This window comes from Bos taurus, chromosome 6 (genome assembly GCF_002263795.3).
Source record: "Bos taurus isolate L1 Dominette 01449 registration number 42190680 breed Hereford chromosome 6, ARS-UCD2.0, whole genome shotgun sequence".
NCBI lineage: Eukaryota > Metazoa > Chordata > Mammalia > Artiodactyla > Bovidae > Bos > Bos taurus.
This window is the reverse complement of record NC_037333.1, coordinates 45,115,296-45,141,933: the sequence shown is the minus strand read 5'-3', so window position 1 is coordinate 45,141,933 and position 26,638 is coordinate 45,115,296. Positions and strand designations below refer to the sequence as shown.

The 26,638-nt window shown below is 44.0% G+C and overlaps 1 long non-coding RNA gene and 1 other non-coding gene across 3 annotated transcripts; one reads left to right on the top strand and one right to left on the bottom strand.

Moving 5' to 3' along the window:
• Window positions 1-1,616: 1,616 nt before the first annotated feature.
• LOC112447057 (uncharacterized) lies at window positions 1,617-25,120 on the bottom strand. Of its 2 annotated transcripts, none has more exons than XR_003035113.2 (5): window positions 24,674-25,120; window positions 16,759-17,123; window positions 10,480-10,647; window positions 10,296-10,346; window positions 1,617-1,848 (listed from the first exon to the last, which is right to left on the bottom strand). It is a non-coding gene; the product is annotated as an uncharacterized lncRNA (long non-coding RNA). The 2 variants fall into 2 exon arrangements; XR_003035112.2 differs by lacking the exon at window positions 1,617-1,848 and adding an exon at window positions 5,897-8,871 and having other exon boundaries at window positions 24,674-25,119.
• On the top strand, window positions 9,082-9,154 carry TRNAR-UCU (transfer RNA arginine (anticodon UCU)). The gene has a single exon. It is a non-coding gene; the product is annotated as a tRNA-Arg (tRNA).
• Window positions 25,121-26,638: the final 1,518 nt, after the last annotated feature.

Genomic DNA, 26,638 nt, shown 5'->3' with positions numbered 1-26,638 from the left:
GCAAAATTCGAAACAACAGTCTGTCTCTCTCTCCATTCACACAATCCTCCCACTGACCTCACCACTCCCATGGCTTCAACTGGACTCTCTAACCACGCTCCCCACCCCACCCAGCTGTCTGTCAGGCACTTCTGCCTCAGTAGCCCATGGGTGGCCCAAACTCAGCACAGCCGATGATAAACATTCCATTTTCACCCCAAGCCTAGTCTGCCTGCAGAGCTTCCTGCTTCACTGAATGGTGTCGCCATCTGTAAAGCTTCTTAAACCACCTGCCCAGGGTTCACTTCTCTTCCTCCCTCACCCCAAATCCATTCAATCCACCTCGAAGCCCGGTGCATCCTGCCTGGATAATCCTCATCTCTCCACTCACTACAGCAGCCCACATTCACTGTTGCCCCATCACATGACTGTTGGTCGCCAACCTCCTCCTCCCACTCCAGACTCATCCTACATCACAGCCAAAGTGATGCTTTTAGAACACAAATCTGGGACCTCCCTGGTGGCCCAGTGGTTAAGAATTTGCCTGCTAAGGCAGAGGACACAGATTCGATCCCTGGTCCAGGAAGATTCCACATGCCAAGGGGCACTTGAGCCCCTGTGCTACAGCTATTAAGCCTGCACACCACTAGAAAGTCACCCCTGCTCACCACAACCGGAGAAAGCCTGCTTGCAGTAACAAAGACCCAGTGCAGCCATAAATAAGTGAATAAGTAAAACTTAAAAATAACAACAAAGCATAAATAAAGCTCAAATCCAGTCAGTTGTTGCTCGGCCTAATTTTTGGTGGCTTCCCCTTGACCCCAAGATAAAGTCCAAGCCTTTTTTTATGGTCTATGGGACTTCCTGATCTAACCCCTGCCTACCTCTCCATTGTAAATTATGAGATTTTCAGTCCAACACTTCCTGCTTCAGACGTGCTAAACTTTCCCCTGGGGTTTTCACCATTCACTCACTTACTAATTCAACAGATTTACTGAACCTTTGCCATGAGCCAGGCACTGGGAGGTCAATAAGATAAACATGATTTTGTTTTCAGGAGGCTTGTGCTGGTCTGGTTGATTTCTTTTCATCATTGAGATCTCAGCTTTCCCCCCACCTCCCCTGGTAGTGCCACATGGCTTGTGGGATCTTACTTCCTTGACCTCGAAGTCCTAACCGCTAGACCCCCAGGTAATTCCCTGAAATCAGATTTTACATGAGTTCCTCCAGGAAATGCTCCCTCTCCCCTAACTAGGGTAAGTCCCTTAATCTGTGTCCCTGGGATACCTTATTCTCTGTTTAACATACACCACACCTTACTATTGTTTAACCTCTCTCTTTCCCGCCATACTGTCAACCCCATGGGGATGGGCACTGGCTCATCTCGCTTACTTCTGTATCCCCAAGCCTGGTACATAATAGACTCAAAAATAGCTGATGAATGAGTGAATACATGAGTGAATAGCATTATTATACTCAGCACATACTCATACTTCTGATTTTCCTACAAGATTGTAAGCTTTTTTTTTTTTTTAATAGGATAGATCATGTCATGTTTATATTTTTCTCCCAATGGCTTCTACATTAGTGCTCAAGGAGTTTTGGTTGAATGGATGAACAAGAGTATCTTCATGTAGGAAAATGAGAGTTAAAAAGGATGGTCAAAGCAGGAAGGCAACATCCTTAAGAAAATGAAGAGTGTGGGGACCTCTGACTTACAATCACATGATCTGATTGTTCTCCAAAGGGGCATGGAGTTCTTTGCTTCTCAGTGCTTGCTGTATGGTGGGTTCACATGGTAAGGTTGACAAAATACTGACGCCTGGGCCCCTCCTGCAGAGATTCCAATTCGATGAGTCTGGGCTGAAGCTAAGCAATGGGAAAAAAAATTTTCTTTTAAGTTTTCCAAGTGATTCTAATATATAGTTTGGGATGGACAAGTGTGGGGGCCCCCTGGAATCTAATTTGGACGGATCTGTCTGCAGATAAATAGATAATCTGTCAGAGATTCCTGGGATTGGATATGGGCCAAGACTTATGACACAATCAGAGGTGAAACCAAGGGAATGAAAACACGAGAAAGAGTTCAGGACCAATTATTAGTTATCCCTTCTAGATATACACTTATTGATGAATGAGTGAACAGGGAATGAAAGAAATGGGCAGGTGAGAGTAGGTCCTTCAAATTGCTGTGAACTCACTGGGAGTAGCTTTCTTTATGGACACGGAGCTGCTAACTCAGTTCAGTCGCTCAGTCATGTCCGACTCTCTGCGACCCCATGAATTGCAGCACGCCAGGCCTCCCTGTCCATCACCAACTCCCGGAGTTCACTCAGACTCACGTCCATCGAGTCAGTGATGCCATCCAGCCACCTCATCCTCTGTCCTCCCCTTCTCCTCCTGCCCCCAATCCCTCCCAGCATCAGTCTTTTCCAGTGAGTCAACTCTTTGCATGAGGTGGCCAAAGTACTGGAGTTTCAGCTTTAGCATCATTCCTTCCAAAGAAATCTCAGGGCTGATCTCCTTCAGAATGGACTGGTTGGATCTCCTTGCAGTCCAAGGGACTCTCAAGAGTCTTCTCCAACATCAAGTTCAAAAGCAACAATTCTTCGGCACTCAGCCTTCTTCACAGTCCAACTCTCACATCCATACATGACCACAGGAAAAACCATAGCCTTGACTAGACAGACCTTTGTTGGCAAAGTAATGTCTCTGCTTTTCAATATGCTATCTAGGTTGGTCAAAACTTTCCTTCCAAGGAGTAAATGTCTTTTAATTTCATGGCTGCAGTGACCATCTGCAGTGATTTTGGAGCCTCAAAAAATAAAGTCTGACACTGTTTCCACTGTTTCCCCATCTATTTGCCATGAAGTGATGGGACCGGATGCCATGAACTTAGTTTTCTGAATGTTGAGCTTTAAGCCAACTTTTTCACTCTCCTCTTTCACTTTCATCAAGAGGCTTTGTAGTTCCTCTTCACTTTCTGCCATAAGGGTGGTGTCGTCTGCATATCTGAGGTTATTGATATTTCTCCCGGCAATCTTGATTCCAGCTTGTGCTTCTTCCAGTCCAGCATTTCTCATGATGTACTCTGCATATAAGTTAAATAAGCAGGGTGACAATATACAGCCTTGACGTACTCCTTTTCCTATTTGGAACCAGTCTGTTGTTCCATGTCCAGTTCTAACTGTTGCTTCCTGACTTGCATACAAATTTCTCAAGAGGCACATCAGGTGGTCTGGTATTCCCATCTCTTTAAGAATTTTCCACAGTTTATTGTGATCCACACCGTCAAGGCTTTGGGATAGTCAGTAAAGCAAAACCTCTTAAGAAATCCTACATCCAAATACAGTCACACTGTAAGATGCTGAGGGTTAGGACTTCAGTATGTGAATCGGAGTGGAAACCGTTCTGCTGCTGCTGCTGCTGCTAAGTCGCTTCAGTCGTGTTCGACTCTGTGTGACCCCATAGACGGCAGCCCACTAGGCTCCTCTGTCCCTGGGATTCTCCAGGCAAAGCCCCAAACAAATTGTATCCTTCCTAGCATCTAGAACTGTGCTTGGCACATAGTACATGCTCAGTAGATGTTTGTTCAATGGGTGAATAGGGATTGAGTGGATGGCCCTGCAGCCCCTGGGGGTCTATGATATCAGAAGATTCTACCAGCTTAATACTGTTTAATCTTTTTAGGATTTTTTTTTCCTAATTGCCTGTGAGTAGTTAGCAGCTGGACTGGAAGAAACAAGCTGGAATCAAGATTGCCGGGAGAAATATCAATAACCTCAGATATGCAGATGACACCGCCCTTATGGCAGAAAGTGAAGAGGAACTACAAAGCCTCTTGATGAAAGTGAAAGAGGAGAGTGAAAAAGTTGGCTTAAAGCTCAACATTCAGAAAACGAAGATCATGGCATCCGGTCCCATCACTTCATGGCAAATAGATGGGGAAACAGTGGAAACAGTGTCAGACTTTATTTTTTGAGGCTCCAAAATCACTGCAGATGGTCACTGCAGCCATGAAATTAAAAGACGCTTACTCCTTGGAAGGAAAGTTTTGACCAACCTAGATAGCATATTGAAAAGCAGAGACATTACTTTGCCAACAAAGGTCCATCTAGTCAAGGCTATGGTTTTTCCTGTGGTCATATATAGATGTAAGAGTTGGACTGTGAAGAAGGCTGAGCACCGAAGAATTGATGCTTTTGAACTGTGGTGTTGGAGAAGACTCTTGAGAGTCCCTTGGACTGCAAGGAGATCCAACCAGTCCATTCTGAAGGAGATCAGCCCTGAGATTTCTTTGGAAGGAATGATGCTAAAGCTGAAACTCCAGTACTTTGGCCACCTCATGTGAAGAGTTGACTCACTGGAAAAGACTCTGATGCTGGGAGGGATTGGGGGCAGGAGGAGAAGGGGAGGACAGAGGATGAGATGGCTGGATGGCATCACCAACTCAATGGATGTGAGTCTGAGTGAACTCCGGGAGTTGGTGATGGACAGGGAGGCCTGGCGTGCTGCAATTCATGGGGTTGAAAAGAATCGGACACGACTGAGCAATTGAACTGAACTGAACTGAACTGAATAAAAATGATGTCATTAGGCTTATCTTAATCCAATATAACTGGTGCCCTTATATGAAGAGGAAATTTGGACACAGACATAGAGGGAAGACCATATAAAGACACAAGTAGAAAATGGCCATCTATACGCAAAGGAGAGAGGCCTTAGAAGAGACCAATATGCTGACACCTTGATCTTAGACCTCCAGCCTCTAGAATTGTGAGAAAATGTGTATGCGTGTGCATGCTCAGTTGTGTCAACTCTTTGCGACCCCATGGACCGTAGCCCTCCAGGCTGCTCAATCACTGGAATTCTCCAGGAAAGAATACTGGAATAGGTTGCCATTTCCTTCTCTAGGGGATCTCCCTGACCCAGGGATGGAACCGCATCTCCCGTGTCTCCTGCACTGGCAGGCAGATTCTTTACCACTGAGCCACCTGGGAAAGCCCTGTAAGAAAACAAAGGTCTATTATTTAACCCATCAAATCTGTGGTACTTTTTTTGCAGCCCTAGAAGACTAATACTGTAGCTGCAAAAGAGACCAAGTCCCTGTTTTCCAATGCATATATCCACCAAGCATTCATTTTTCGAAGGGCTATGTGCATACTTTAGGGGTATTTTTCTATTGCTATTTTTCAAGGCCTTATGGTCAATAGTTGCATTTAATAAAATCCACATTCATTGAAGGAGCTCCTTGACTCTAAGTGGCATTTTGTCATTATATATCTTTTGTACTAGATAAATTCTCAGTTGGCTGCTAGCGTGTCTTTAGCACCTGTCTAACACTGGCTAAGCTCTCTCGTATACAGAAAGCCTCAGGCTCAGAACTGTCCCCAAGCAGGAATATCTGGCTAGAACTGAATGGCATCACTGTTTTATTTTTTCTGTTATATATATTTGCACAGGTACTTGTATTTAATAGCAAGTTTTAATGGCTTTCCATTTGTAGTAATTATAGAATGTTTTCATTTCAGATACATTTTTACGGCAAAAATCAAGTGATTGTACTTTAAGAATGAATATTCAACAAATAAGGGTAATGTCATTTATATATAAGGCAAAAGTCATGATATGTGTGTGTGCTCAGTTACTCAGTCGTGTCCAACTTTTTGCGGTCCCATGGACTGTAGCCTCCCAGGCTCCTCCGTCCATTGGATTTCCCAAGCAAGAATACTGAGCAAGTTGCCATTTCCTTCTTCAGGGGATCTTCCTGATCCAGGGATCTAATCCGAATCTCATCTCTTGCATCTCCTGAAATGGCAGGCAGATTCTTTACCTCTGACTAAACCACTCAGGAAGATCTAAAACTCATGACATGGTATGCCAATGACAAAAGATTGGTAAACACTGAGTGAGGTGATTTTGTAGAAATAGATAGCTTTATTATTATCATTCATTCTCTCACTTTTTCATTGCATCAATACTGATCACTTCATGGCAAATAGATGGGGAAACAATGGAAACAGTGAGAGACTTTATTTTCTTGGGCTCCAAAATCACTGCAGATAGTGACTGTAGCCATGAAATTAAAAGACACTTGCTCCTTGGAAGAAAAGCTATTTAGTACAATAGACAGTGTATTAAAAAGCAGAGACATTACTTTGCAGACAAAGGTCCATATAATCAAAGCTATGGTTTTTCCAGTAGTCATGTATGGATGTGAGAATTGGACCATAAAGCTGAGCACCAAAGAATGATGCTTTTGAACTGTGATGTTGGAGAAGACTCTTGAGAGTCACTTGGACTGCAAGGAGATTAAACCAGTCAATATTAAAGGAAATCAATGCTGAATATTCACGGGAGGGACTGATGCTGAGGATGAAGCTCCGATACTTTGGCCACGTGATGCAGAGAGATGACTCATTGGAAAAGACCCTCATCCTGGGAAAGACTGAAGGCAGGAGGAGAAGGGGACGACAGAGGGTGAGATGGTTGGATGGCATCACTGACTCAGTGGACAAGCTCCAGGTTTGAGCAAGCTCCAGGAGATGGTGAAGGATAGGGAAGCCTGGCATGCTGCAGTCCATGGGGTCTCCAAGAGTCAGATACAACTGAGAGACTGAACAATAATGACAGCACTGATTGAGCACACACTAGCTTCCAGGCATTGTACTAAGCACTTTCTCATAAGATATCTTATTTAACTGCAGAAATTTCAGAGAAGACAGAAACCGTATCTGTCCTGTTCATTGATGCACATCCAGCACCTAGTGAAGTGAAAAAGCACTAAACACTTTTCCTTGGAAAGATACATGTGCATTTTTGAGTCAAGATTCAACCTACTAAAGGATACTATTCAAACCCAAAGTGCCTCCCACTAAGAATTAGTTGGAATGAAGGGCCAGTTTCTGATTTTCTCTACTCCCTCCGTCTATATTCTCTTTTGAAAGAATTATTGTTGTGAGACTATGGTGCTTTCTTGAGACATTAGGTGAGCTGCCCTACAACCTGAAATGGGCCTCTCTTCCCATCTATCCATAATCCACCATTTATCATCCATCCATCCAATGAAGAACCTGTGGAAAAAAAAAAACCTATATCTATCTCTGAAGAGAACTTGATTAGCATCTGCAAAGCAATTAATTAAATTCCATTACGTGCCGGGCCCTGGGGAGGAGAGAAACTGACTACCATGACCCCTTTTTCCACCTTCAGGGAGCAGTCCAGTCACCCTCCCCCCCTACCCTTCATGGGGATGCTCCAGGTCATTCAGAGTAAGTTGAATTTTGTGATTATCTTCTATATTTGGAAAGCACAAAACCAAATAACTCATCTTAGTAAAATTTCTAATCCAGATGTCTAAAAACTTTTTTAAGTATGAGTCTCTGTAGAACATTCACACTCAGTGCATACATACATTCATTCAAAAAATATTTATGAGCCCCTGCCATAGACCACGGAGAAGGCAATGGCACCCCACTCCAGTACTCTTGCCTGGAAAATCCCATGGACAGAGGAGCCTGGTGGGCTACAGTCCATGGGGTAGTGAAGAGTCGGACACAACTGAGCGACTTTACTTTCACTTTTCACTTTCATGCATTGGAGAAGGAAATGGCAACCCACTCCAGTGTTCTTGCCTGGAGACTCCCAGGGACGGGGGAGCTTGGTGGGCTGCCATCTATGGGGTCGCACAGAGTCGGACACGACTGAAGTGACTTAGCAGCAGCAGCCATAGACCAGGAACTGTCCAGTGCGAGAGCACAGAGGGGTGACGAGACAGCTGGGGTCCTTGTTCCATTGGAGTTTACATTCTGGGTGGGGAAATGACCTTAAGCGAGGAAATACTTCAGGGAACAAGGTAAGTTTAGATAAGAGGTTAAGTGCTGCAATACATATAAAACTAGATCAGACTGCTGTGTCAGGATTATGGGGTAGACAGTACCTAGGGTGGGACAGCCATGAAAGGCCTCACCGAGGAGGGACATTGGGAGCCATTCCCATCCCTCATTCCACCCTCTTGGCTCCCAGACATGCCCCTCCCCAGCTGGAAGAATCCTTGTCTCACAGAGCCACTGACAGACTTCCCTGAGGTGGGGAGAAGAAAACAAAACAACCACATTCTTTGAAGAGGGATTTGCCCAAGCTCGAGTCCTGCTTTCTAGAAGGAAGTTTTTGCAGTACCTGAATTAACACATCTTGCAGTTAATCTGAAGGCTGCCCCAGTATGACCCAGAGTACACATCAGAGACGGGTCATCTGCTCTCAGTGGAGTGGGTTGTTTTATTTCCCTTTGTTTAGCAACCAAGGCTCTGCTCCCCTCCCCTCCCCTCAACCCAGAAGTTAATAACCAAACAGCGACTGTCACTAACTCAGCAGAAGGATGGGTTCTACACTTTCTGGAGAAGACAATGGCAACCCACTCCAGTACTCTTGCCTAGAGAATCCCATGGATGGAGGAGCCCAGTGGGCTACAGTTCATGGGGTCTCGAAGAGTCGGACACGACTGAACAACTTCATTTTCACGCATTGGAGAAGGAAATGGCAACCCACTCCAGTATTCTTGCCTAGAGAATCCCAGGGATGGGAACCTGGTGGGCTGCCATCTGTGGGGTCGCACAGAGTCGAACACGACTGATGTGACTTAGCAGCAGCAGCAAAAAGCTTTCACCTGCTTCCAGTGAGAATGTTGGAGCAGATTCCTGTTTCACTTCACATCCCTCAGGAATGTGTGTAATCCCATTTAAGATGCTTGATTAAGTCTTTAGAACCCAAATCAAGTTGGGGACTTTTCAATGCCAGGAGCATGGCCTGTCATGAGATGGAAACGTTCCTAATCAAACATTGTCCTGGAGAGAAGTCTGTTTTTTCTGGTTCGAAGCATACAGAGATGAGTTCCTGTAAGAAATAGCAGCCATTGCCACATACGAATTCTTCTAAGCCAACTCAGATCCTTCAGCCAAAGAGGGCACATGTACTGCTAGACAGATTTGGCCTCTGACAGAATCCAGAGAGAAGGAGCTGTATCATCAGACTTCATTTTGCAATGCATTCTCCCCGGTTGCCCAGCCGTGCAGGTGGAAGAACTTAAGAATCAAATATGGGACTTTTCTGGTGGTCCAGTGGCTAGGACTCTGCACTTCTAATGCAGGGGGCCCAGGTTCGATCCCTGGTCAGGGCTCTGGATCCCATACGCTGAAACTAAGAGTCTGCATGCTGCAACTAAAGATCCCCCATGCCGTAATGAAAATTGAAGAACTCAAGTGCCACAACTAAGACGCAGGGCAGTCAAATAAGTAAATAAATATTTTAAAAATAATTATAATGATAAAAAAGAGAACCAAATGCACTGAGCAATTATTGATATGAAAAGTATGCTACCACATCCTGGAACAAGTCAGTAGGAAAGTCTCCTTGATCTCTCCCTCCAAGTGCAACAGCAGCACCCATCTACAGAAGCTATGAAGCAAGCGGAGACGCTACCAAGGTGAGTAGTCTCAACCCTTGCAGAGCCCATGCCATCTCCCAAAGCCAACCCAAGAAAAGTGCATGGCTTCGAGGTAGCAACCCAAGGCGTCAGAGTCCTCATCACAACGTGGAGGGAAAGCAGAGGACCTGCTTTAAGACCACATCTGGGTTAACGTGAAAACTGGTGTGTATTTCAACCGGCAAGAATTCACTTGCCAAGTTCTATCAAAGGACTGTTTTTCCTCTGAGAGTACCTGGTGTGATTTGGCCTATATGAATACCTGAATAGTTTCCCTCCAACACTGCTGAGCTGGAACTAAAGGGTCTATAAACTGTGAAATGAGAAAGGGATGTGGTGCAGCTTAATGCTAATGACCACTCAGGTGATGGGGCTGGGCTTCCACATCCTTACAGCTCCCAGAACCAGAATCTGATCAGTAACTCTTTTAAGGCTGAATATACAGTCTGCCCCAAATGCTTCTAAATAAAGGGAGTGTTATGGGCTGCCATCAGTCTTTCCCTCCTGTTAATCATTCAAGCATGCACATTGTGCACACAAGGGGACTATTAAGCAATTAACCCTTTAAGGATATATTTTTTTTTAAATTTCAAGATTTGGCTGAACTTGAGGATGATCCTCTTTTCCCCTCCCCATCCCCATTCCTTTTAACTAAGGATCTGAATTCATCTACTACAACAGCGGTCCCCAACCTCAGGGATCTAAGGCCTGATGATCTGAGGTGGAGCTGATGCAATAATAGAAATAAAGTGCACAATAAGTGTAATGTACTTGAGTCATCCCCAAACCAACCCCCCTCCCCCCCAGTACCCAGTCCATGGAAAAATTATCTTACACGAAACTGGTCCCGTGTGTCAAAAAGTTTCAGTGACTGCTCCAGTATAGTCTGTTAAAGGTGTAAATAAACAAGTTACTAAATAACCTGGTGATAAAAGCCAGGGAAATTATTTCTATTTTTAAAAAACGTATTTGTATTAGGATCACTGCCCTTGATTACAGAACTAGAAGCAATTATAGACCTGAAATTTCCTTTTCTCAAGTTGTGTTGTTTTCATTGCTTCTGGAGTGGAATAGCTGATCTATTTGCTTCATCGTGGAACCTTGCTTTTCAATTCTGTGCATTTCTGCGAAAGAGGTTGGCAATTCTTTTGTGTTTTTGCTTATGTGGTGATTTGGGAGATGGGATCCTGATGGGGAGGAAGGAAAAGAGTGGTGTAAAAATTGGTAAAGCATTAGTGATACAGAGCTCATCTTATAGCTTTCATTTTAGATTTACTTTACTTTATAGATTTGCAAAATTACTAATAATATGTGTAATCTTTCCCCCAAAACTGGCTTTTTTTTTTTTTTTAATGTGTCTGTGTATCTACTCAAAGTCAGAAGCCAATTAGTCATTTTAGGATTTTCTTTCAATTTTAATACCCACCCACCTCCAATCAATTACCAAAGCTAGGTGATTCCACTTCTGAACTCTCCAGGAGAAGAGCCAGGTGCCCTGCTGTCATTCAGGACCCAGTATTGTCTCCCAGGGCAGCGTGCAGTCCCATAGCCAGGCTTCCTAGTACCAGTCTGGCCTTCCACACACCCAGCCTCCACACTGTGCCAGTATGATGCCCTAAGAGCCCAACTTTCCACATCTACAAAGCCCCTCCTCAGAACCCATCCATGATCCCTTCTTGCCTCCCCCAGACCAACTAGGGGCCCTTCTTCAAAATGCCCCTCACCCTCCTCCCTTGTAAGGGCTTTCCTGGTGGCTCAGTGGCACCCCACTGCAGTACTCTTGCCTGGAAAATCCCATGGACGGAGGAGCCTGGTAGGCTGCAGTACATGGGGTTGCTAAGAGTCGGACACGACTGAGCGACTTCACTTTCACTTTTCACTTTCCTGCATTGGAGAAGGAAATGGCAACCCACTCCAGTGTTCTTGCCTGGAGAATCCCAGGGATGGGGCAGCCTATCGGGTTGCCGCCATCTATGGGGTCGCACAGAGTCGGACACGACGGAAGCGACTTAGCAGCAGCAGCAGCAGCAGCAGCAGCAGACCATAAAGGTAAAGAATCCACCTGCAATGCAGGAGACATGGGTTTGATCCCTGGATTGGGAAGATCCCCTGGAGGAGGGTTTGGCAACTCGTTCCAGTATTCTTGCCTGGAGAATCCCATGGACAGAGGAGCCTGGCGAGCTATACAGCCCATGGGGTTGCAAAGAGCTGGACACGACTGAGAAACTAACACTCCTCCCTTGTAAGGGATCACACTGGAATTTAATTTTGCTTGTAAAACTATCTCCCTCACTAGACTGTGAGCAGTCCAAAGTTGGAACTGTGATTTTTCCCAGGGCCCCACATAGAAAATGCTCCACAGATGCTCGTAAGAAAAGGAAAGGAAGAGGGACAATGGGAACCTTTGAGCTCTGTGTGTTGTGATACCCCAAGATATGGCTTGTCACCCTACTCAGCTAATTGCTTAGAATAAAAAAAGGACATGCCAGAGGAGAGGCCATAGTCTGGCATACACACTCCACTCCCATTTGGGGAGAATCTCCGGGCAGCAGGGCCGACTTCTTGCACACATGCCCTGGGCAGTTGTCCAGCACTCCACACTGAGAGGGTCCGTGAAATTGGTTTGATGTTCTATTGTCACATGCCGAAATTCTTAATACATTTTTAACAACGATCCCTATGTTTTTCTTTTGTACTGGGCTTTGCAAAGTATATAGCTGGTCCTGCCTGGTGAGTATTGAAGTCGGGGACAAGGGCCTGGGGGCTCAGATCCTCCTGCTTTTCATCCCCTGGTGAAGAAAGACCAAGTTCCTGTCCTCTGGTGCACAGACTCACCAAGCATTCATTATCATTTTATAGTCTTTCTGCATATCTGTCTACCTCTATTTTTCAAAGTCATGTAATCATGGATGAATTTAATAAAATACATGTTTATTTAAAAGAGTTCCCTAATTTAAAATGGCATTTTAGCATGAGATGTAGTTTGTACAGGAGAAGGTCACAGTTGGGTTCCAGCATATCTTTACTTTTCTAACAGTCACCATGTTCCTTTGTCTAGGATAGAAAAGTATCTGCAGGCTCAGACTCTTCCTCGAGTTTAATAGAGCTATCTGCTTAGATTTGAACACCGTGTTACTTCCCACCCCTGGGAGCCAGGAGCCCAGGGACACCTCAGCTCCCACCAGGAGACGAGGAGGTGATGAGATTCTCTTGTGGGATGGCCATGATGGTCGATTTCAGTAAAAGAAATAAAGGATACGGCACATCCCTCCCAGCCTCCCCTTCAGCTCCTACCTGTTTCCCCAGCCTGCACCTTCAGGCACCCACTAATTGTGAGAGTCCCCACCAACTCCAATAGATACTCTTTTTATTGAGGCAGTGAGGTTGGGTTGCTACTAGTTGAAACGGGGAGACTTCTTCCTAAAGAACCATAAACATTCAACCACTTTTGCTAGAGCCTCTTTTCCTTTTCACCCACTCACACTCCCAACATCAGACATAGGGACGTTTGCTGATAGACAGCACACCTTCCTTCAGAGCCTCGGCCTTATCCCCAGGCCCACAGGTGGGGCACTTTGCCATATGATGGAATTCAGTATTGTTGGTTTTGCATTCACCTCTCTTCCTCCTCCTGCTCTTCTGAGTAATAACATCTAAGGATTATTTAGTCTGACCAGGTACTCAGTCAGCTCTGAACCCTCTGTGTATCCTGAGAGCAGTATCGTGGAGCAATTGTGAGCTCAGAGTCTGACTCCATACTGTTGGATTAGAACCATATATGTGAGATATAAACAACAAAAAGTACCCATCTCCAGCACCAGTGTGAAGTTAAATGAGCTGAAGTATATGCTACACTTAGCCCAGTGCCTGGTAAGCAGTGCTTGTGCTTGCTATTATTGTTAATCCTGCATCATTTAACCCCAACAGCAGCCCAATGAGGGACGTTTTATTAGTATCATTATCACTCCCATTTTGTAGATGAGAAAACTGAAGGGCAGAGAAATCAAGAAACTTGCCCAGAGTGACCCTTTAGTAAGCGGTGAGGCCATCACAAATGGCCTGAGATGGTCTCATTCTGGAAGCAAGCTCTCTCACTACTAAGAATCACCACCTTCCCCAAGGGAACACCTAGCTGACTGTGGACCACTGTGACCCCAGATATTTCTCCAGGTCTAACACCTTCTTTGCAATCCTATGCCTGGGTCCTATATGCATAAACCTGCCAGCTGATAACAGGGCCTACAGAATTGCCTTTGTTTTTCACCAAGTCCTCTGGTCACCAATCCCCAATGTGATATGGAGGCTGGGGAAGGAGTTCAGAATGGGGTGAAGGTGGGAGTAAAAGGCTGGGCCTGGTGGTGTAGGGGCAGTAAGAGATGATGTGAGGGAACAGTATGGTTCCTGGGAGAAATGTGGTGGATCAGTACTTCCTGCCTTCTCACGGGGCTTCCTCCACTGCAGAGGCTGAAAGTTAAGGTCTATAATTCCCAGATGCACTTGGGGTTCCTGCAACCAGAAGGAAGCAGTGAGGGAGAGACCACACTTGGGCTGCTTCCACTGTTTCTGCTGGCAAGTACCATTGCTTCGGAGTCTGGAATTTCCATGATGTTTTTCCCATCCAGCTGGTAGTGTCCACTTATAAAAGATAGTAGTGCCTTCTGTGTCCCTGCCATGCTGCAGCACGTTTCTCAGAACTATTCCTGAAAGCTCAGTGTAGTCCCTCCAGCCTCTTGAGTAATTCTGTGGTGGTGGTGGTGGTTCAGTCACTAAGTCGTGTCCAACTCTTGGGACCCCATGGGCTGTAGTCTGCCAGGCTCCTCTGTCCATGGGATTCTCTTGGCAAGAATACTGGAGTGGGTGGCCATTTCCTTCTCCAGCACAGTATTAAATCTCCTTCAGCCTAAACTCACTAGGGAGCTAGAGTGGATTATGTCTCTGCCATTGAATCCTGACTGATACAGCATCTGAGAAGTGGAAAATTGACCATGACTGAGGGGTGACATGTCTCATTATCAAATATTGTATTTTAAAAAAAAGCATAGAGAAAAATATGACAAACATCTGTATCCACTACCCAGATTAAGAAAAAAATTAGTTAAAACTGATGATACCCTGTTTCCCCTTTATCATTTGAATCCCCTTCTCCTACCCCAAGGACTTAACAGCATAAAATGCCTATATGTATGTTTACCTTTTTACTCCTTAAGTAGCTCTGTGACAAATATAACATGATTTTTCATGTATCTGTCCACAAAGTTCTTGTTTTTGTTTTTCAACATTAAGTTTTTGAGATTTGCCAGTAGTGATATTCAATTGCCTTATTTATTCTTTTAATGACTGGATGGTATTTCATACATGAAGGTATTTCTTGTGTGATTTCAGCACAGTTTACTCTGCTATTGATAAGGAACGTAGTTTAACTTTCTAAGGTCTATGGGGGTGGAACTTCAAATGTCTTCAGAGCAAATGGGTTAGAGAAACACACAAAACGCTCTAGGGATAATAGGCAGACTAGTGTCCATGAAGACTGAGATGTTTGCATTTACATCTTAAAGCAGTGCCCTGGCTGAGCTAATCTCACCCCGGGGGAGCAGGATCATCATGGGGTTCCACTCTTGTGTCCCCAAGACATGCCACAGAGGCTGTCCATGACAGCCAAGGCCCCCCGGCAGACAGAACCAGACTTGCTACCAGGAAATGAAAATTGGGATCAAAGCAGGTAACTGGCTTATGCAGTCCCTGAAGCCGTGTCCCCCAGGTTCTGGGAAGATGCTGATGAGTTCACTGACCAAACATGAAGAAATTCCAGCACCTTTGCCAGAAATTCTGGATGAAAGGATTCAGGAGCTTTTATCCCCAGGGCTTACAATTGGTTAATTACTCTGTCACCCAAAGTTACTGAATCATAAAAAGTAGACACACATTTGCTATAATTCAGCTCCAGTGAGCAGAACTGGACCCTGTTGTGGGGAAAAGGGAAAAGAGCAGGCCTTTGAAGTGGAACACACATAAACCCCCCTTCCTGCCACTTCCTGTGTGTGAACCTGGACAAACGGCTTCCTGCTTCTGAGTATTAGTCACCTTGTCTGTAAAAGTGAGGTGAGAGTGAAGTGTTAGTCCCTCAGTCGTGTCCAACTTTTTGGGACCCCATGGACTGTAGCCTGCCAGGCTCCTCTGTCCATAGGACTTCCCAGGCAAGAATACTGGAGTGGGTTGCCAGTTCCTTCTCTAGGAATTACAGGGAGTCACCAAATTTTTGACAAGAATGAAGGCAATAAAGCAGCTTGTATTGCTTAGAGGTAGGGGGTGGGGGGAAAAAAAACAATTCTTAGTAGCATTCTCTGAGTGCTTAGATCAAGTTATACTAAAGGCCAAAACCCCAACTCTTGGGGTTTATAGTTTAATCTGTTTGTCTTGCTTAAGCCAGTTTGAGTTGTGCTTTCTATCACTTGCAGGATAGTAAGCCTTGACCAGTATTGTCTCGCTAGGAAACTGTGAGGATTAATCAAGATGGCACGACATGAACCTACTAAGGATCAGATTTCCTTGCCCTGCCTTGTTCTTGAAAGTGAAAGTCACTCAGTCGTGTCCTACTCTTTGCCATCCCATGGACTGTAGCCTGCCAGGCTTCTCTGTCCATGGAACTCTCCAGACCAGAATACTGGAGCCGTTCCCTTCTCCAGGGGATCTTTCTTACCAAGCCAGGGATTAAACCCAGGTCTCCCACACTGCAGGCAGATTCTTTACCATCTGAGCCACCAGGGAAGCCAAATCTATCTTAATTTAACTCCTTTTTCTTTTTTTGGCTGCACTACATTGCTTGAAGGCAATGGCACCCTACTCCAGTACTCTTGCCTGGAAAATCCCATGGATGGAGGGGTCTGGTGGGCTGCAGTCCATGGGGTCGCTAGGGGTTGGACATGACTGAGTGACTTCACTTTCACTTTTCACTTTCATGCATTGGAGAAGGAAATGGCAACCCACTCCAGTGTTCTTGCCTGGAGAATCCCAGGGACAGAGGAGCCTGGTGGGCTGCCGTGTATGGGGTCGCACAGAGTCGGACACGACTGAAGTGACTCAGCAGCAGCATGTTGCTTGAAGGGGTCTTAGTTCCCTGACCAAGCATTGAACCCAGGCTCTTGGCAGTGAGAACAAAGAGTCCTAACCACTGAGACACTAGGGAATTTCCTTCATTTAACTCCTTTAAAAATTTTATGTAGTTCTAAAATCATTCTGGGTTTCTATAAATGTCTCAAAACTATGATATATTAGAAACTTGAAAAAATTAAAAAGCTTACCTTAACCATATGATCTAGCAACCTTCAGTTCAGTTCAGTTCAGTCACTCAGTCGTGTCCAACTCTTTGCGACCCCATGAACCGCAGCACTCCAGGCCTCCCTGTCCATCACCAACTCCTGGAGTCCACCCAAACCCATGTCCATCGAGACGGTGATGCCATCCAACCATCTCATCCTCTGTCGTCCCCTTCTCCTCCTGTCCTCAATCTTTCCCAGCATCAGGGTCTTTTCCAGTGAGTCAGCTCTTCACATCAGGTGGCCAAAGTATTGGAGTTTCAGCTTCAACATCAGTCCTTCCAATGAACACCCAGGACTGATCTCCTTTAGGATGGACTGGTTGGATCTCCTTGCTAGCAATCTTACTCCTAGGCAAATATACAGAAAAGATGAAAACCCTTCTTTGAAAAAAATACATACATCCCAGTGTTCACAGAAGCACTATTTACAATAGCTAAGATGTGGAACCAACTCAAATACCCATCAACAGATGAGTGGTTTAAGATGTAGTATGTAAATACATATACTATTCAGCCATAAAAAAGAATGAAATATTGCTATTTGCAGCAATATGGGTAGACCTAGAGAATATCATAGTAAGTGAAGTAAGTCAGATAGAGAAAGATAAATATTGTATGATATCACTTATTGTGGAATCAGAAAATGATACAGATGAGTCTATATACAAAATAGAAACAGATTCATGGTCATAGAATAGAAGCCTATGGATACCAAAGGGGAAATTCAGGGGTGAGGGATAAATTAGGATTATGGATTAGTAGATAAAACTGCTATACTTAAAACAGACAAGCAACAAGGATATACTATACAGCACAGAGAACTATATTCAATATCAAATAATAACTTTTAATGGAAAATAATCTGAAGTATATATGTATTTATATAGTAAGTATTATTATTTATATTTTATGTGTGTGTACTAAATTGCTTCAATCGTGTTCGACTTTTTGTGACTCATACAGACCTATGGACTTTAGCCCTCCAGGCTGCTCTGTCCATGGGCTTCTCCAAGCAAGAATACTGGAGTGGGTTGCCATGCCCTCCTCCAGGGAATCTTCCTGACCCAGGGATTGAACTTGCTTCTTTTATGTCTCTTGCATTGGCAGGCAGGTTCTTTACCACTAGTGCCACCTTGGAAGCCCATTTATATTATATACACACATGTATATCAGATTATTATCCATGTACTATAGATATATTTATGACCAAATCACTTTGCTGTAGGCCTGAAACTAACACAATATTGTAAATCAACTATACCTCCAAAAAATGAAAATTAGAGTTTAAAAGGCGCTTTAGCTTAGAAAAGATTGTTAGGTAAAATAATAGCTTTCTTAAAATACTCTAGGATGTCACAGGGAAAAGAAATAGACGTCAACCTGCAGAGCAGAATTGGGTGACTGGGCGGAAGTCAGAGGATGCATGACTTCCAAATGAGGACAAACTCTAGTAACAAGCTCTGGATTGCACTTCTGAGGGGGAGGTTTCTCATGACAGGAGATGCTTGTGTTGAGAATGGACAGCCTATGACTGCTGTAGCACAGATTCCTACTTCAAGGGCACAGTTACAGGGTGACCACTAAGCCCCCTCACTTAGGATTCTAAATAAAGTGCCAAATATAACTATTACTTCTGCCTTCAATGTAAGAGTATCTCTGATTTTTCCATTAAAAAGGGATTTTGAACAATTTGAGGATACGAACTTTTAGGAAGGCAGAGGAATAGTTAGATATGCTTTCCTATCTTTAATTTATGATATGAGCTACATAAAGGTTTGCATTGATATATTATGTAAAATTATCATGTGTGAATTTAGAAAAGTTGCTTTATCCATTTTCACATTTAGTGAAATAACATTCAAGCCCTTCACATGTACTTTGGCATTACTTTCTTTTTTATTAGAGTCACTTTTCAGCCATAGAATGTTGGGTTTGTTCAATAATGTTTAACTTTTAGAGCTGTGCCTTTATGACTATAAAAAACAACTCCAAGATAAGCATTCTGGCAGAAAAAAATACCTTTTTTATTGCAAGTCTAACACTTTCCAGCCCCTAACCTCTCTGGTCCTACTGTAAGTGATTTTTTTAAAGTAAGTTTTCTTAGAAATTCAACTATTACAGTTTAGCAGAATAAACCATGCTTAGTAACTAATAGAATATTCTCTGAATAAAGAAAGATACAAAACCACATGTATGATATGGTCCAAGCAAAATATGATGAAAAGTTGGACTAGATATGTAGGCACAAACAAAAATAATAGAAGGAATATAACAGAAAGTTAGCAGCAGCTATCTCTGAAATGTGGTTATCATACACACTATGGTTTCATTTTTCATACTTCTTTGTAGTTCAAAGTTTTATGCAATGGGCATGAGTACCTTTATAATGAGAAAAAAGACCTAGCTATAAAAATGAATGCCTGAGTGGTATTTATCAAGTATAAACCCTTATTCCAGCTTCTTTGAAGTTTACAAGATGCAGTGGGGTCAGGGGTCACAAACTCAAAAACTTTTATGTAACATAAATAATGAAAGTGGGCCAATTAAAATAATACAGAGTGCTGAGAACTGTGGCAAATGGGAGAATATTTGGCTAATTAAAACAGGGCAGCGGATTATTGTCATGTAGGAATGTGAGCCCAATAGTATCAAATGCTCTGATATTGGATATTTGTATAAAATTTCCCCCACTTTGCTTTTTAATAGTGAAGGCCAAACACAATCCTTGTTTCAGTTTGCCCTTGTCTGTGACCTCTAAGTTAGAGTTCCCATTCTCTATGAACTGGTACTCAAACTGGCCTTCCCTGCAAACCATAGGTTTTAATTCCCTGTTCCTCTCCAGTCTTTCCAGCTCTCCAGTATCCTATTTCACCATTCACACCTAGGTCAGAATTTTCCAAAGTGTGTTCCATGGAACACAAGTCCTTTGGGATGTTCTGTGAAGAGAAAAGGGAAGGGTTCCATAGTTAAATGTGTCTGAGAAACACTTTTTTGTGTTTCCCACCTAGAGATTCCCAGCATACACTAGTATTTTAAAGTCCCCAGAAGTTCCGTGGTTTACTAAGTAAGTAAACTTTGTTTGTCACAGACCTAGACAATGTTTTAAAAAGCTGAGAGATCAATTTGCCAACAAAGGTCTGTATAGTCAAAACTATGATTTTTCCAGATCTGTAGTTATGTACAGATGTTATGACCAACCTAGACAGCATATTAAAAAGCAGAGACATTACTTTGCCAACAAAGGTCCGTCCAGTCAAGGCTATGGTTTTTCCAGTGGTCATGTATGGATGTGAGAGTTGGACTATAAAGAAAGCTGCGCACCAGAGAATTGAAGCTTTTGAACTGTGGTGTTGGAGAAGACTCTTGAGAATCCCTTGGACTGCAAGGAGATCCAACCAGTCCATTCTAAAGGAGATCAGTCCTGGGTGTTCTTTGGAAGGACTGATGTTGAAGCTGAAACTCCAATACTTTGGCCATCGGATGTGAAGAGCTGACTCATTTGAAAAGACTCTGATACTGGGAAAGATTGAGGGCAGGAGGAGAAGGGGACGACAGAGGATGAGATGGTTGGATGGCATCACCGTCTTGATGGACATGGGTTTGGGTGAACTCTGGGAGTTGGTGATGGACAGGGAGACCTGGTATGCTGCGGTTCATAGGGTCACAAAGAGTCAGACATGACTGAGCGACCGAAGTGAGCTGAACTGAACAGATGTCAGAGCTGGACCATAAAGAAGGCTGAGCACTGAAGAATTGATGCTTTTGCATTGTGGTGCTAGAGAAGACTGCTGAGAGTCCCTTGGACTCGGTGATCAAACCAGTCGATTCTAAAGGAAATCAACCTTGAACATTCACTGGAAGGACTGATGCTGAAGCTGAAGCTCCAATACTTTGACCACCAAGAGCCAACTCAATGAAAAAGACCCTGATGCTGGGAAAGACTGAAGGCAAAAGAAGAAGGATCGACAGCAGATGAGATAGTTAGATAGCATCACTGACTCAGTGGAAGTGAATTTGAGCTTTGCTAACTCTGGGAGATAGCAAAGGACAGAGGAGCCTGGAATGCTGCAGTCCATAGGGTTGCAAAAAGTCAGACATGATTTAGCCACTGAACAACAGCAACAACAAATTTTGCTTAGTCTAGCATGTTTCAAACTCTTTTGCCCATGAAATCCTCTATGGACCATAGAACACAGTTTGAGCAACACAGATCTGGGTTTTGTGAAGCTTTTGGTGGAGAAAATAGCACAAGCTAAATGAAGGTCAGATTTTTTTTTCCTGGATGAAGAAATGCTTAAAGTGTTGCAAAAGAAAAGAGTGAGAGAGGGAGTAAGATGCTAAGTGTATTATGGTTGGTCTATGTACCACATGGTGACTACAAGTGTGGTCCACAAAACCAGATTTCCTGGTTTGGAAGGGCAGGTTCTGCCACTAATTAGTGATATGACCTTGGGCAAGTTACTTGACTGCACTGTGCTTCAGCTTCCTTGACATAAAATAATGATAATTATAGTGTCTACCTCAAGAATGAATTATTGTGAAATGTATAAACATTCCTGACATTATTGTAGGTGCTCAATAAATATTTGTTATGCTCACTTCCCTGTTCACATTTGCTAATACATAGATAATAATAATGGTGATTATTAATGTATCATGATTATTGTATTTTATTAGCTAACATATATTGGAAGCTTAATATATGCCAGGCACAATGCTAAATAGATTATCTCCTTACAAAAAACTATATGAGGTAGCACTTTATTATTATTTCCACTCCATACATATATATGGGGGACTGAGGTTTGGAAAGTTGATGCAACTGGCCCTCAATTAAATAACTAGCAATGGGAGAGCTTGTATAAAACCCTATTGGTTGGACTTGGACTCTCACCCTTATAAATGCTACGTTCTGCTTCCTTGAAGTGAAGGCCCAGGACCTCAAAGATGAGTTACAGAAAGTTGACTGGTGCCTCCATAGGAGCAACAGTTAGAACTGGACATGGACCAAGAGCTGGTTCCAAATAGGAAAAGGAGCATGTCAAGGCTGTATATTGTCACCCTGCTTATTTAACTTATATGCAGAGTACATCATGAGAAACGCTGGACTGGAAGAAGCACAAGCTGGGATCAAGATTGCCGGGAGAACTATCAATAACCTCAGATATGCAGATGACACCACTCTTATGGCAGAAAGTGGAAGAGGAACTAAAAAGCCTCTTGATGAAAGTGAAAGTGGAGAGTGAAAAAGTTGGCTTAAAGCTCAACATTCAGAAAATGAAAATCATGGCATCTGGTCCCATTACTTCATGGGAAATAGATGGAGAAACAGTGGAAACAGTATCAGACTTTATTTTTTTGGTCTCCAAAATCACTGCAGATGGTGATTGCAGCCATGAAATTAAAAGACGCTTGCTCCTTGGAAGGAAAGTTATGACCAACCTAGATAGCATGTTCAAAAGCAGAGACATTACTTTGCCAACAAAGGTTCGTCTAGTCAAGGCTATGGTTTTTCCTGTGGTCATGTATGGATGTGAGAGTTGGACTGTGAAGAAGGCTGAGCGCCGAAGAATTGATGCTTCTGAACTGTGGTGTTGGAGAAGACTCTTGAGAGTCCCTTGGACTGCAAGGAGATCCAACCAGTCCATTCTGAAGGAGATCAGCCCTGGGATTTCTTTGGAAGGACTGATGCTAAAGCTGAAACTCCAGTACTTTGGCCACCTCATGCGAAGAGTTGACTCATTGGAAAAGACTCTGATGCTGGGAGGGATTGGGGGCAGGAGGAAAAGGGGAGGACAGAGGATGAAATGGCTGGATGGCATCACTGACTCGATGGACGTGAGTCTGGGTGAACTCCGGGAGTTGGTGATGGACAGGGAGGCCTGGCGTGCTGCGATTCATGGGGTCGCAAAGAGTCGGACACAACTGAGCGACTGAACTGAACTGAACTGAAGGTCCAGGGAGGTTGTGTGCCCTACCTGAGGTCAAATAGATGGGATCTGAACTGGGATTAAGGGAGAGAAAAAAGGAGGGAAAGGAGACCCAGAGCATCTTGGGGAAGATGAACCCAAGACTTCTTATCTTGGCCATGAAGGGGATGAGAATACGACCCCCCCCCAAAAGAAACCACTTTAGCATAAGGATTATTTTGAGTTGAAGGCAACTGAGAGTCAGCAGATGCAGGAAAAGCTCTTTATCTTCCCCCTTTCTGTCTAAAACAGCAGGCATAAATTTCCCTTTTGTGAAGTCTTTACTTTCTTCTTCTGTACTAGGAAGAGGAGATGATTCATTGCTGGAGATGGTATGACTTGAATCTGCATTCAGGAACCTCACTGGAAGAACACTTACCTCCCATTAGTTTCACCCACATGTTTCCCTTCCTGCGAGTTCAGTTCAGTTCAGTTCAGTCGCTCAGTTGTGTCCAACTCTTTGCAACCCCATGAATCGCAGCACGCCAGGCCTCCCTGTCCATCACCAACTCCCGGAGTTCACTCAGACTCACGTCCATCGAGTCAGTGATGCCATCCAGCCATCTCATCCTCTGTCATCCCCTTCTCCTCCTGCCCCCAATCCCTCCCAGCATCAGAGTCTTTTCCAATGAGTCAACTCTTCGCATGAGGTGGCCAAAGTACTGGAGTTTCAGCTTTAGCATCAGTCCTTCCAAAGAAATCCCAGGGCTGATCTCCTTCAGAATGGACTGGTTGGATCTCCTTGCAGTCCAAGGGACTCTCAAGAGTCTTCTCCAACACCACAGTTCAGAAGCATCAATTCTTCGGCGCTCAGCCTTCTTCACAGTCCAACTCTCACATCCATACATGACCACAGGAAAAACCATAGCCTTGACTAGACGAACCTTTGTTGGCAAAGTAATGTCTCTGCTTTTGAACATGCTATCTAGGTTAGTCATAACTTTCCTTCCAAGGAGCAAGCATCTTTTAATTTCATGGCTGCAGTCACCATCTGCAGTGATTTACCACCCCTAGAAATCCCAACCCTTTTCATTAGTCTTATCACCTCTCTACAAATTGTTACTTTTTGTTAAACTGGTATACAAACTCAGGCTGAACTGTCTTCCTTTTTTTTGAGACCCTTGTGTACAAGTAAAAATCAAAATAGTAACAACAAATAACATTTTTATGGCTTTTCTTCTATTAATCTGTATTGTGTCAGTTTAATTTGCAGGGTCCTGGGAACTGAACTGAAAAAGGTAGAAGATAGTTTTTTCCTCCCTCGTAGCCACATGCAGTTCTAAGAACCTTACAAGTCACCTATAAGAATGGTCAAGAAGTCAGTCAGGTCTTCAAGCCTGAACTCCTGAACTCAGGTGCCAGATTGATCTCCTATCCAGATGCATCTCCTATCCCAGGAGCCCTTTCATCATCCCTCATATCCTATGGAATCTCCACGTCCTAGAGATCTGCCCTCCATAAATCTTGTATAGCATACCCACTTCTCTCCACCCCTTATATCTCTACCCTAAGCAGGTCCACCATCGTCTCTCCTGTGTGTGCCTATGCCGCCAGCCTTCAACTTGGTCTCCCTGACTCTAGGCTTGTCCCTTTCCATTCAGCCTCCATACTATAGCCAGAGCCAGTTTGGCCATGTCCTTCTCCAGCTCAACGATCCTTCTATTACTTTCCTTTGTTCCTCCAGGCGTGCTGGTGCCCTCTGTGGCTCCTGCTCAGCTCCCCAATCCCATCTCCAGTTACGTCCCACAGCGTGCCATGGGCTCTTCCTTCTCCCTGCTTTGGTAGATGCTGCCTAGGGTACTCTGTCCTTCCCACCTCCTTCATCCCACTAATTCACATATATGTTTCTGGTTTTCCTCTGGAAACCCTTTCCTGCTCCCACCGCAGGCTAAGTTGCCTCCGAGGGTCCTCATAGCACCTTGTACTTACCTTCATCATAGTGTTCCTCTTGTTGAATTGTAATTGTCTCCACCTATCTGTCTCTCCCAACAGAATAAGGGCAACTTGAGTGCAGGATGCATCTTTGCCCAGTGCCTGGTACATAGTAGGTGGATAAGAAATGTTTTTCGAATGAATTAATGAATAAACAGGCAACTGATACTAATTTATACCATTGCAGTTTGGATTCCTGTCACCTGACCTCACCTGACAACTATTTTTATTAGACAGCACATGTTGGAGGCCTACAGTATGAATGCCAGCTGCATATGTAAGTCAGGATCACCTGCAATCAACTTTCTTGGAATGTGCAGTCTATGACATTTCTACCAAATTTTATATATAGCTGTTCGGCTCGTGTTACTTGGTTCCAGGAAAAAGAATCTTTCTGTGTCCAAATTCTGAGCTCGTAGCATCTCTCTTGGCTGCGTCACTGGTGTACGCTGCCTGGGGCCAGGGAGAGGAGAAACCGGTTTACTCATTCACGCAGGACATTCATGGAAAGCCGACTCCGCAGCCAAAAAGACGAGAGGGAGTTGTGTCTGTCCATCTAGGGCAGTTTCAATAAGGACACCTGAAAACCAATCCTTCTCAGTTGCCTCATCTGACAGGGCTGAATGCCTCCATCCAGCCCACACAGGCTCAACTCAAATGCCCTCCTTTTCGAAGACCTGGTTGTTAAGAACAAGAATCTGGAATGACGGACAAAATATAGGACATTCAGTTAAATGTGAATTTCAAATGAACAATGAATAAATCTAAAGTATAAGTATGTCCCACATACTGCACTGGACGTACTTCTGCTAAAAAAGTGACTCACTGTTTTCCTGCAGTTCACATTTTATTAGGCATTCTGCATTTCCGTTTGCTAGATCTGGCAATTTCCAATGAAGTTGTGGGTTGGGATTCTAAAAGGACATGTTTTCCCAGCAGGCCTCTCCGCTAGTAGGCTGCCCAGGGATAATACGTGGATTCGAGGCCTGGAGGAGAGGTTTGAGCTGTTAGAAGTTGTTTCCACTGAGAGTACAGGACTGGGTCATGTGATGTGGGAAACAGAAAGAGGTTCCCAACCTCAGCTGCATGTGAGAACCACAGGAGGGGCTTTAAAAACATCTCAAAGCACAGGCCACATCACATCAGTAAAATCAGAATCACCAAGGTTGGGATACAGGCTTGGGTATTTCTAAGGCCCACTTTGAAAATGCAATTGTGAAGCCAAGGTTAAGAAACACGGACCTACAATCTTTCCTCCCCTTATACAAGTCACAGGCTAATCTTCTGCCTTCACTGAGTGTGGTAATCTGCCATTCAACTAGCAAAGGATCAAGGAGGCTGGTTACCTGAATCAATGCAGTCTGGTATCTGATGCCAGAAGTGGAGTTGCAACTTGGCTACATACCAGATGTTAAGGCCTGAGCAAGAGGTGCTCTTATGGCTCTGAACATCAGCCACCAGTTTGTAAAATGGAACCGCTAAAGCAGAGCTAACGGTGCCTTGTCTGCCTGCTTTGCAAAAGTGTAGCATGAAGGTAAGAGTCAGGCAAAATGTAAGAAGTCACTGAAAGTGCCTGATGAGTTCAAATTGCTAGAAAAGTCAGTTGTCATCATGCTGAGAACCTTTTGGGCTCAGGAGCAGATCTCAGAGTTAGCATTCAAAAGAACAAAATGAGAAGCAGAACCTGAGTTTCACCAAGGTCCCCAGGTAGTAGTCAAGCAGATTAAAGTCTGAGAGGTATTGAGGATGCAAATCCGGATTCAGTGGGCCTTGAAGGGCCAGGGCTCGAGAACATGCACTTCTAGAAAGTTTCCAGCTGATTCCAGGCTAGAGGGTGTGGTCCACACCCTAAGCAGTGAGAATTTAGAACAGTGAGTCTCAGCTCTAGCTGTTCTCTGGGATCACATAGGGGACATATTTGACCCCACTTCAGGCCTACTGAGTCAAAATCTGGGGTGGGCT